Here is a 9668-nt window from a genome sequence, read left to right as displayed (position 1 = left end):
ATGTACAAATGTGCTTTACACAATTGATGTATGTATGGATTGTGATAAGAGTCGTATGAGCCCCTAATACAATGATTAAAAAAAAGTTGTAAGGGTCCCCAATAAAATGATCTCTTTAATTAAAAAAAACAAACTGTCGGAGCAGCTGGGGAAGGACTGGCGAGAGGTCATATGAGACAAAGGCTACGAACCACCCTCAGAGTTGGCCAACACAAGAGGTTTTGGTAATCCTGGCAATCCTCTTCAATGATAAGTCGAGTGCGATCTCCATTGTCCTGTTAATGGACATTTGGATTGTTTCTGGAAGTGGCACAGTGTTTAATGCATTCAGCTCTAATCCACCAGTCATGGTTTAATTGGAAGATGTCTGCTACCACAAAGATTTACAGCCTTAGAAATCCTATGGAACAGTTAAGATTCTGGAGCCCCGGTGGTGTAGTGGTTACAAGTTGGGCTGTTAATCGCAAGGTTAGCAGTTCAAAACTACCAGTCACCCCCCTGGAGAAAGACAGGGCTTTCTAGTTCTCTTAAAGAGTTACAGTCCTATAGTGTCACTATGAGTCAGCATTGATTGGTGGCAGTGAAGTGAACAGGGTTACTAGGAGCCCTGGTGGCACTCACTGTAGGGTAAGCAATGGACTACTAGCTGAAGGTTGGCAGTTCAAACCCACCAGCCATTCTTTGGGAGAAACATAAGGGTATCTGTTCCCCCAAAGATTGACAGTATTGGAAACCCTATATAGGATCACTGTGGGTTGGAATTGCCTGGTGGCAGTGGTCTGGGTTTTATAGGGTCATTAGGAGTTAATATTGACTCAACAATAGTGGGTTTGGTTTAGGGCTTTTTCCAGTTTTTCACTATTAAAAACAGTACTTTGGCTCTCGCGTCCTCACTTCCGAGATGACAAAGAAAAGGCGAAACAACGGCCGTGCCAAGAAGGGCCGCGGCCATGTGCAGCCCATTCGCTGCACGAGCTGCGTCCTCTGCGTGCCCAAAGCCAAGGCCATTAAGAAGTTCGTCATAAGGAACACAGCGGAGGTCGCGGCCGTCAGAGACATTTCCGAAGCGAGTGTCTTCAACGGTAAGTGCTTCCCGAGCGGTACGTGAAGCTGCATGACGGGGTGAGCTGTGCCATTCACAGCAAGGTGGTCAGGAACTGGTCATGGGAAGCCCGCAAGGACCGAACCCCCCACCTCGATTTAGACCTGCAGGTGCTGCCCCACGACCTCCTCCAAAGCCAATGTAAAGATTAGAAGCTGAAGAAAAACAAACTCGAAAGGAAATTAAATGAAAATTGTTCCTGGCAAAAAATAAATAAATAAAATAAAATAAAAACAGTACTTTGGTGAACATCCTTGGGCACTTATTTTTACCCATGTGGATTCATATATCTGCATGAGATATCCCCTGGAAGAAATGATATGTAGATACACAGTGGATGGAGTTGGAAAGGAAAGCGGAGGTTGCCTTGACCTTGTATGGATCCACACCCCTTGGATAATCATCTACAGTATATTACAACAATAATACAATATATGGAATCCAGAGCCAATCAGCAGACAGGTTTCTCTTTAGTCAACTGTTCTCTGTGGGAAGGTATTTACACTGTGGTTAGTTGGGTAAATAAGCTCATGGTTCCCCTCCCTTTAATGTCTTCACAGAAATATAGATGGGAGAAAGAAACAAAATACATATCAGATAGCTTTCATCCTCCGTCTGCCCTGTGCGTAAGGTCAGGGGCATCTTAAGACACAGCTATAGAGACTAAGTCTTCACCTGTGTTTCAGACACTAAACACAGATGTCCCTACCCTTGATTTGTAGTGAGGTTCTTGTTTAAAAACAGATCCATAGGGAGAAGCCTGTCTATCCCAGTGGTGTTCATTCCACGCCACTTCGCTGGAGTTAGGACGTTTTGTATCCTATGAAGCTCAGTGCTTCTGAATTCAGAGTTAATCTCAGACCTATGCCAAAGGCTTAGAGCAACAGGTGAAGGTCACTGATTTAGGCATGGGAAAACAAGACATTCTGAGGATCCAAACTGGAAGGAATATCACAGTGGAATTTCCATACTTAAAATCTCATCCCTCTTCCCCTAAATCACTCACTCCCCTTCCCAGGTGTCCCACCTTCCAGTCTTTCCCTCCCGTACAGAATTTCATCTTCCACCTGACCACTCATGCTCTGCTGTGAGGCAGGCAGCTGGGAGGATGCTGAGATTCTCTGGGGTGTAACAGCAGATTCTTAAACTTTTCTAAGGCCAAAAAAACAGAGTTCTTGGCCATGACTCGTGCTTCTATGTCCTCAAATGGAGCAAAAGGAGCTCGAGCCAACATGGGAAAATGGAAATTCCCCAGGTTTAGGCACTGTCTTTTTCTTCTGGAACAATTTTGCCATTAAAAAGTTAGAAGCGGAGGAGATGAGCCAGTCAGGGTGTGATGTAACAATGATGAGAAATACAACCTTCCTCTAGTTCCTAAAGGTTTCCTCCCCGCTCCCACTACCATGACTTGAATTCTATCTTGCAAGACTGGCTAGACCAGAGGAGGTACACTGGTACAGATAGGAAATGAAAATACAGGGAATCCAGGACGGATGAGCCCTATAGGACCAGTGGTGTGAGTGGCAAAACAGGGAGGGTAAAGGGAGAATGGGTAGGAAAGAGGGAACCGATTACATGGAACTGTGTGTGGCCTCCTCCCTGGGGGACAGACAACCGAAAAGTGGGTGAAGGGAGAAGTCGGACAGGGCAAGATATGACAAAATACCCATTTATAAACTATCAAGGGCTCATGTGGGAGAGGGGAGCGGGGAGGGAGGGGAAAAATGAGGACCTAATGTCGGGGGTTTAAATGGAGAGAAAATGTTTTGAGAAATGATGTACAAATACGCTTTACACAATTGATGTGTGTATGGATTGGGATAACAGTTGTATGAGCCCCTAATAAAATGTTTAAAAAATTAAAAAAAAGAAAAAAAAAAGTTAGAAGCAAAATAATAATAATAATTAGAAGCAAAGAAAGAGGAAGCTCATCAGGGAGGGCTGAAGATCAATGCTTTCTAAATAGAGGAAGAATAATCACAGAAAACTAAGCATGAACCCTGTTCGTTCTGGGGACTACTGAGTGGGCACAGCTATAGTAAGAGTAGGAGGAGATGGAAGATGGTGGAAGGCTCGCTGGTGGGAAGTAGGAGTGAGCCTGCTAGGCCCAGATCTGCCATTATCTCACTATATGATCTTCTGTGATAATTGCTGTGAGAGGAAGGGAGAAGGTGGTTAGCCAGGACGGTGGCTTTCATTCTTACAGCTGCAGGGCTATCTTCCAGTTGAGATCCTATTTAGAAAACCGTGAAACCAAACCCATTGCCAGTGAGTCAGTTCTGCTCCTGACCTTAGAAGACAGGCTAAAAGTGTCCCCACGGGGTTCCCAAGGCAAACCGTGGAAGCAGACTGTCACATCTTTCTCCACTGAGGTAGCTGGGGGGGGTTGAACAGCTGACCATGTGGTGAGCAACCAAGCTCTTCACTTCTCAAAAGAGCTCAAACTCACTGCCATCGAGTTGAGGCCGACTCATAATGACCCTACAGGACAGGTTAGAACTGGCCCTGTGAGTTCCCAAGACTGTAACTCTTTACAGGAGTAGAAAGCCCCGTCTTTCTCCCGGGGAGCAGTTGGTGGTTTTGATCTGTTGACCTAGTAGATCACAGCTCAGCTCATAACCACTATGCTACCAGGGCTCCAGGGTTCCTTATTTAGAACCTAATATATAACAGGATCAAAGCAGGACGCCTCTGGAAGAGACAGGAATGGGAGTTCCCTTTAAATGAACCCATCTTCCCAGAACTGGCCCTGAGGTTCCCCTGCAGAACTAATTAATGTATTTTGAAAACTTCTGGGCTGGGTTCCCTTTAATTCCAAAAATATGATTCAAAGAGGAACTTTCTACAAAGAAACAAAATTCCACCTAAAGAGCCAAATTTTATGAAGGGAATGATCACATTATGCTGAAGTCAATGGCAAGTGCAACCAACACTGGCTGCTCCAATTAACCCATCAACGGGGCCTCCCTCACCTCAGATCTAGTGACAGACAGTACGGCCAAGGAAATACAGCTCACGCTATAAAGTACTCAGGGACACAGGCTTCGCGGCTAGGAAAATTACTCTTTTGTATATATAAAGTTAAACATAGTATTAAAAAATAGCAAGTATAGTATTTTACTAATTTCCCCATCAAGGTAATCCTGAAAAAATCTGCCAGATTAATTAAGCTTCTTTACATACTACTTCCATATTAGTCTCTGCTTAGACACCTCCGATGGTTTCTAAAATCTCTTCACTGCACTGTATAGACTATAACTCATTCTTAACCCCTACCTGCCCCTGAGTGCTATCAACGGTTAATGCCTACTGATCTACTTCTGCTAAGCCAGCCCCTGGGAAGCCTGTGGAGCACGCAGGTAAAGCGGGACAAAAGTGGGACACCATTGATAAAACTCATATCCTGGTGAAATAGCCACGTGACAGCCGAAAACCGTATGCCCTAGCTTGTCGTGCATTCTTTCCCAAAACAGGGACGTTTTAAAAACACCGCGGGACGCGGGAAAAATTGTTAAAAATCGGGACTGTCCCGCCAAAAGCAGGATGTCTGGTCACCTTCTCTGACCCAGAAAGGGTCTTTGTGAGTTGGAAGCAATTCAACAGCAATTCATACTGGCAACCCCATAAGAGAAGGTTTAAAAATAAAAGCAAAACAACTTCCTTGGTGTTGAAAATAGAAATTCGTGTGCACTTTGGGGGAAAAACAGCCCAGCAATTTGCTTTGAGATTACGGTAAAGACAACATTCGCAACAGTCTCCGGGAGAATGAAGCATGAAGAAATTCCAGGTCAATTCCCTGGTTCCCACCAGGTGAGGTGTCCTGCTTTTGTTAGGTAGCAAGATAGGTGGTTCTTCGCCGTGTCTAGGGGCCCCTACAGGAAGTTGGAAGCCACTAAGGCTGAAGGACATGCACAGATTCAGGCCCTGGAGCCAGGAAGGCAGTACACCTACCTGACCAGTACACCTGGATTGGCCCAATCTAGACCAGGTGGGCTTAATTCAGCCAATGGGGTCAACCAGTACCGCCGACCACACCTCCCAGCCACAGGCCCCCAAAAGGCCAAACCGGGAGACCACCCTCTTTGTTCTGCTGCTTCTCGGCCTTCCTTACGGCTGTCTGGGCAGTGGTCTCGCTCTCTGGCCTCAGGCCGCCACGTGGGTGTGCAGTGCCATGAGGCTGCCTGTGTTCAGTTTACTGTTACGCCTGCAACTTCTAGCCTTTATAAAATCCCACTTGGATCACAAACCAGGCTTCGGCATGAATTCTATGTCATGCAAAGACAAGGACCAAAGCATTTCCCACCGAGGAATCTAACACGTTGCCCCATTTCTGTGTTTTCACCTCCCGTTGTTCCCAAGGAAGGGAAGGCCCGTCAGCCTCCCAGTCTACCACATTGAACTCTATTCGTTCTAATGGCGGCATAAACAATGGGCAGTCAGTAGGTACCCAAATGGTTAGTGGTTCAAACCCACCCAGTGGCTCAGAACAGGCCTGGTGAACTGCTTCCATCAGAATTGCAGTCAAGGAGGGGGAGGGGACAGGGCAAGCTACTGGAGGGGGGTGTTGATAAGTAGTTTAAGTTGTTGAACACAAAATTCAACGATCTGAAATGTAAACCCTCTCCTAATTCACGATACAAAGTTTTTAAAACTTGAAGCCAAGAAACCATAAGGAACAGTTCCTCTGTATCAGGGTGGGGTGTCTCTAAACCAGTGGTTCTCAACCTTCCTAATGCTGCAACCCTTTCGTACAGTTCCTCATGTTGTGGTGACCCCCCAACCATAAAATTATTTTCATTGCTACTTCATAACCTAATGGTTATGAATCAGGTGACCACTGTGAAAGGGTCGTTCGACTCCAAAGGGGTCGTGACCCACAGGTTGAGAACCACTGCTCTAAACAATAAACATTCTATTCATCCTTCAAGACAAATCCAGTGTGCTAACAGAGAGGCAGCGGCAGAAGCAGCAATCCTGAACATTGACCTGGGCAAGTTCTTTTCAACAGTTTTCATTAATATTAAACAGGCATGATGTCCCTCACAGGGGTTTCTGTCAGGACTAGACCTGTATATGTCAGTAGTCTCGTGTGGGATATGCAGAATAAATCTCAAACTCGACCAGGGTTACTGATCAGCCATCCCCCTGGCAAAGGCCATGGGCCTAAGCCAGGGGCTGGCAAACTTTTGAGACAGAAGAGCCAATATCCTCACCCTCACAACAATTTAAAAATTATCCATGAGCCATAAATATGTTTTTACAAACAAGTGAAACCACTGTTATCTGAATGATACCCTTTCAAAATTTCCATTTTACCTCAGAGCCACATGCATGTACTGCGTTTTGGTGACCCTTGTACCCTAAGCTGACCTGCAAGCTGGGTGGAGAAGCAACCCATGAAGCTCAAAGGGCAGCATTTACCCAAGGGCAACGTGGGAAGTTTTAGGACAGGAGTGAAAACAGGAAACGTAGTGGCATACGCAATGGTACACTAAGGGGATTGCAATAGATGAGCTGAAACAATGTACATGAAATACTGAATGTGCAACTGATCTCTTCTGTAAGCCTTCCCCTAATTCAACCAACAGTTAAAAAATAATCAGGCCCGATACACAGATGCTGACGAATGGGTTCACGCCTTACGGTTTTGCATTTACTGCCATTTGCTCTAATAATATTCCCGAGAAAAAGAGACTGTCCACCCACTGCTATCAGAAGGGGCCCTCGAAGACCTCTGCCCTTTCCCTCGGCAAGGGTAGAGGACCCCCAAGATGAAAAGCCCTTCCCAACTTCCTCCTGCCGGTGCTACATGAAGGCTAGCTCCCCCAGAATGGGTTGCAAGGGGCAAGGGCAGAATAAAGCAGGAAGGAAGGAAAGGAGGAAGCCGCTGGCGGAATTGGGGAAGGAAGGGTAGGGACCTGACTGGTAGCACCGGGGTGTCTTGATAAGGTCCAGGAGGAGGGTTAGTGGGAGGAAGAAAGTAGAGCAAGAAAGGAGGCTCTAGTCCAGGGGTTCTCAACCTTCCTCATGCCGCAACCCTTTCCTACAGTTCCTCATGTTATGGTGACCCCCAGCCATAAAATTATTTTTGTTGCTACTTCATAACTGCAATTTTGCTATTGTTATGAATCGGCCATTCGGCACCCCAAAGGGGTCGTGGCCCACAGGTTGAAAACCGCAGTTCTAGTCAGATGTCCATCTGCACAATATGGGAAATGGAGTCTGAGTGGTGATAAGCTTAGGACTCGGGGACATGGCATGGGGGACAAAGTACGGGCTGGATTAACAGGGACTATTAAGAAGTGTTACCGTGGTCTCACTGCTGCTAAGCAGCCGCTGTGAGGGAGAAGGATGGGGCAGTCTACTGGGTAAAGATTTACAGCCTTGGAAACCCCATGGAGCGATTCCACTGTCCTCTCGGGTTGCGTTGGGTCAGTGGGCTTGGTTTGAGTTTGGTGTTCAAAGGTATCAGAGAGGTCATTTATGTGGACCAGAGATTCCCTAGCCCTGGTGGTGCAGTGGGTTGCATGTTGGGCTGTGAACCACACGGTCAGCAGTTTAAACCCACCAGACTCTCCACAGGAGAAAGAGGCAGCTTTCTAGTCCTGTAAAGATTCAGTCTCAAGAGTAGCAATACCAGGATGAGAAGGGGAAGGTGGGGGGAGAAAGGGGGAACCGATCACAATGCTCTACCTATAACCCCCTCTTCTCAGGGGGATGGACAACAGAAAAGTGGGTGAAGGGAGACATCAATCAGTGCAAGATATGAAAAAATATATATAAATTATCTAGGTTCATGAGGGAAGGAGGATGGTGGAGGGAGGGGAAAAATGAGGCGCTGATAGCAAGGGCTCAAGTAGAAAGAAAATGCTTTGAAAATGATGCTTGACACACTGGATGGATGGATGGATGGATTGTGATAAGAGTTATACGAGCCCCCAATAAGATGATTAAAAAAGACTTACAGTCTGGGGAGGAGACAAGCCAATCAGGGTGCAGGGTAGCAACGATGAAACATATAACTTTCCTCTAGTTCTTGAATGCTTCCTCCCCCACCCCCCACTATCATGATCCCAATTTTGCCTTGCAAATCTGGCTAGACCAGAGGATGAACATTGGTGCAGATAGCGACTGGGAACACAGGGAATCAAAGATAGATGACTCCTTCAGGACCAGTGGTAAGAGGGGCGATGCCTGGAGGGTGAAGGGAATGTGGGGTAGAAAGGGGGAACCGATTATAAGAATCTAAGTATAGCCTCCTCCCTGGGGGATGGACAGCAGAGAAGAGGGCGGAGGGAGACGTTGGACAGTGTAACTTATGACAAAACTATAATAATTTATGAATTATGAAGCGTTCATGAGGGAGAGGGAAGGGGGGAGGGGGAAATGAGCAACTGATATTAAGGGCTAAAGTAGAAAGCAAATGTTTTGAGAATGATGAGGGCAACAAATGTACATATGTGCTTGACACAATGGATGTATGTATGGATTGTGAGAAGAATTGTACAAGCCCCCAATAAAATAAAATAAAAAAGACTTACAGTCTCAGAAAGTCACGGGGGGTGGGGGTGGGGTGGGGGGGCAGTTCTACAGGGTGTCTCCGAGTCAAAATCAACAAGACTCCCCGCTGAAGTGAGTGAATGACTCCCCACTGAAGGCACTCCTGGCCCAAGGGCCATCTGGAAATGTGGAGAAGATCTTGTAGGATTGTCCCCTCCTTCCTTCTTTCCTGTTTTTTGTTTTTTTTGTTTTGTGTTTGTTTTAGTTGTCATTAAGAAAAAGGAGACAACTACCATGTGAAGAAGAGCAAGAAGGTAAACATCCTATATAAGTAGGGCTTGCCTTCCCCTATCAGATTCCAATGGAAGCCCCCACCCCGCATCCCCCTGTTGAGGAAGGCTCAGAAGAAACTGGAGCAGCTGGAGGAGGGGGGTGGAGAGAAGTCGGGCCTGAAGCCATGTGCCAGGATCCCCAACAAAGCCAAGGGCCTGGCACTCACTGAAGGGGATGAGAAAAAAGTGCAGTATCGTCCTGAGTTCTAAGCCCTCCTGGGTGGGCTTAGAACTTGAGAACAAGGCATGAAAAGCAGTGGATAGGCCGCAGTAGCAGAGATGTAGGAGAGGAGCAGCCAGGGTTTGAGATCAGTTCAACCAGGGTCAACCCCCAGCTGAGAGCTGCCATATCCACTCTAGACACACTGAATCAGAATCCACATTGTAACCAGCTCCCCAACGTGATTCTACACACCACACGGGGACCTGTATGAATCGGTGGGAGGGGAAGGGGGAGGTCTGGGTAACATATAGATTTGGATTCAGTCTATCTAGGGCATAACAGCAAACTCTCACCAGGGGTCTGAGCGGAAATAAACCAGTTCAACGCCCCATCAAGCCTGATTCCTGGAAAGCCAGGGGGAGAAAAAGCATGCGGCTGCTGTGCTCAAGGGGCAGAAAACCAGTCAAGGGGACAGGTTTGGCTAAAGAGAGGTGGGGCAGGAAATAGTGAAAAGGGTACAAATGTACAGAAGCTTCTCTGTAGAACAGGGGGTGTTCTTTCCCAGTCCTAA

At 46.7% G+C, this 9668-nt stretch overlaps 1 pseudogene; it reads left to right on the top strand.

Moving 5' to 3' along the window:
• The first annotated feature begins 901 nt into the window (after positions 1-901).
• LOC105979436 lies at positions 902-1247 on the top strand (annotated as a pseudogene).
• The last annotated feature ends 8421 nt before the right edge of the window (positions 1248-9668 follow it).

Source organism: Echinops telfairi, unplaced genomic scaffold, assembly GCF_000313985.2.
Source record: "Echinops telfairi isolate 266 unplaced genomic scaffold, ASM31398v2 ScPeMD7_12;HRSCAF=54, whole genome shotgun sequence".
In the NCBI taxonomy this organism is placed as follows: Eukaryota; Metazoa; Chordata; class Mammalia; order Afrosoricida; family Tenrecidae; genus Echinops; species Echinops telfairi.
The sequence above is the reverse complement of the archived record's forward strand: the minus strand, read 5'-3'. Positions and strand labels throughout refer to the sequence as shown.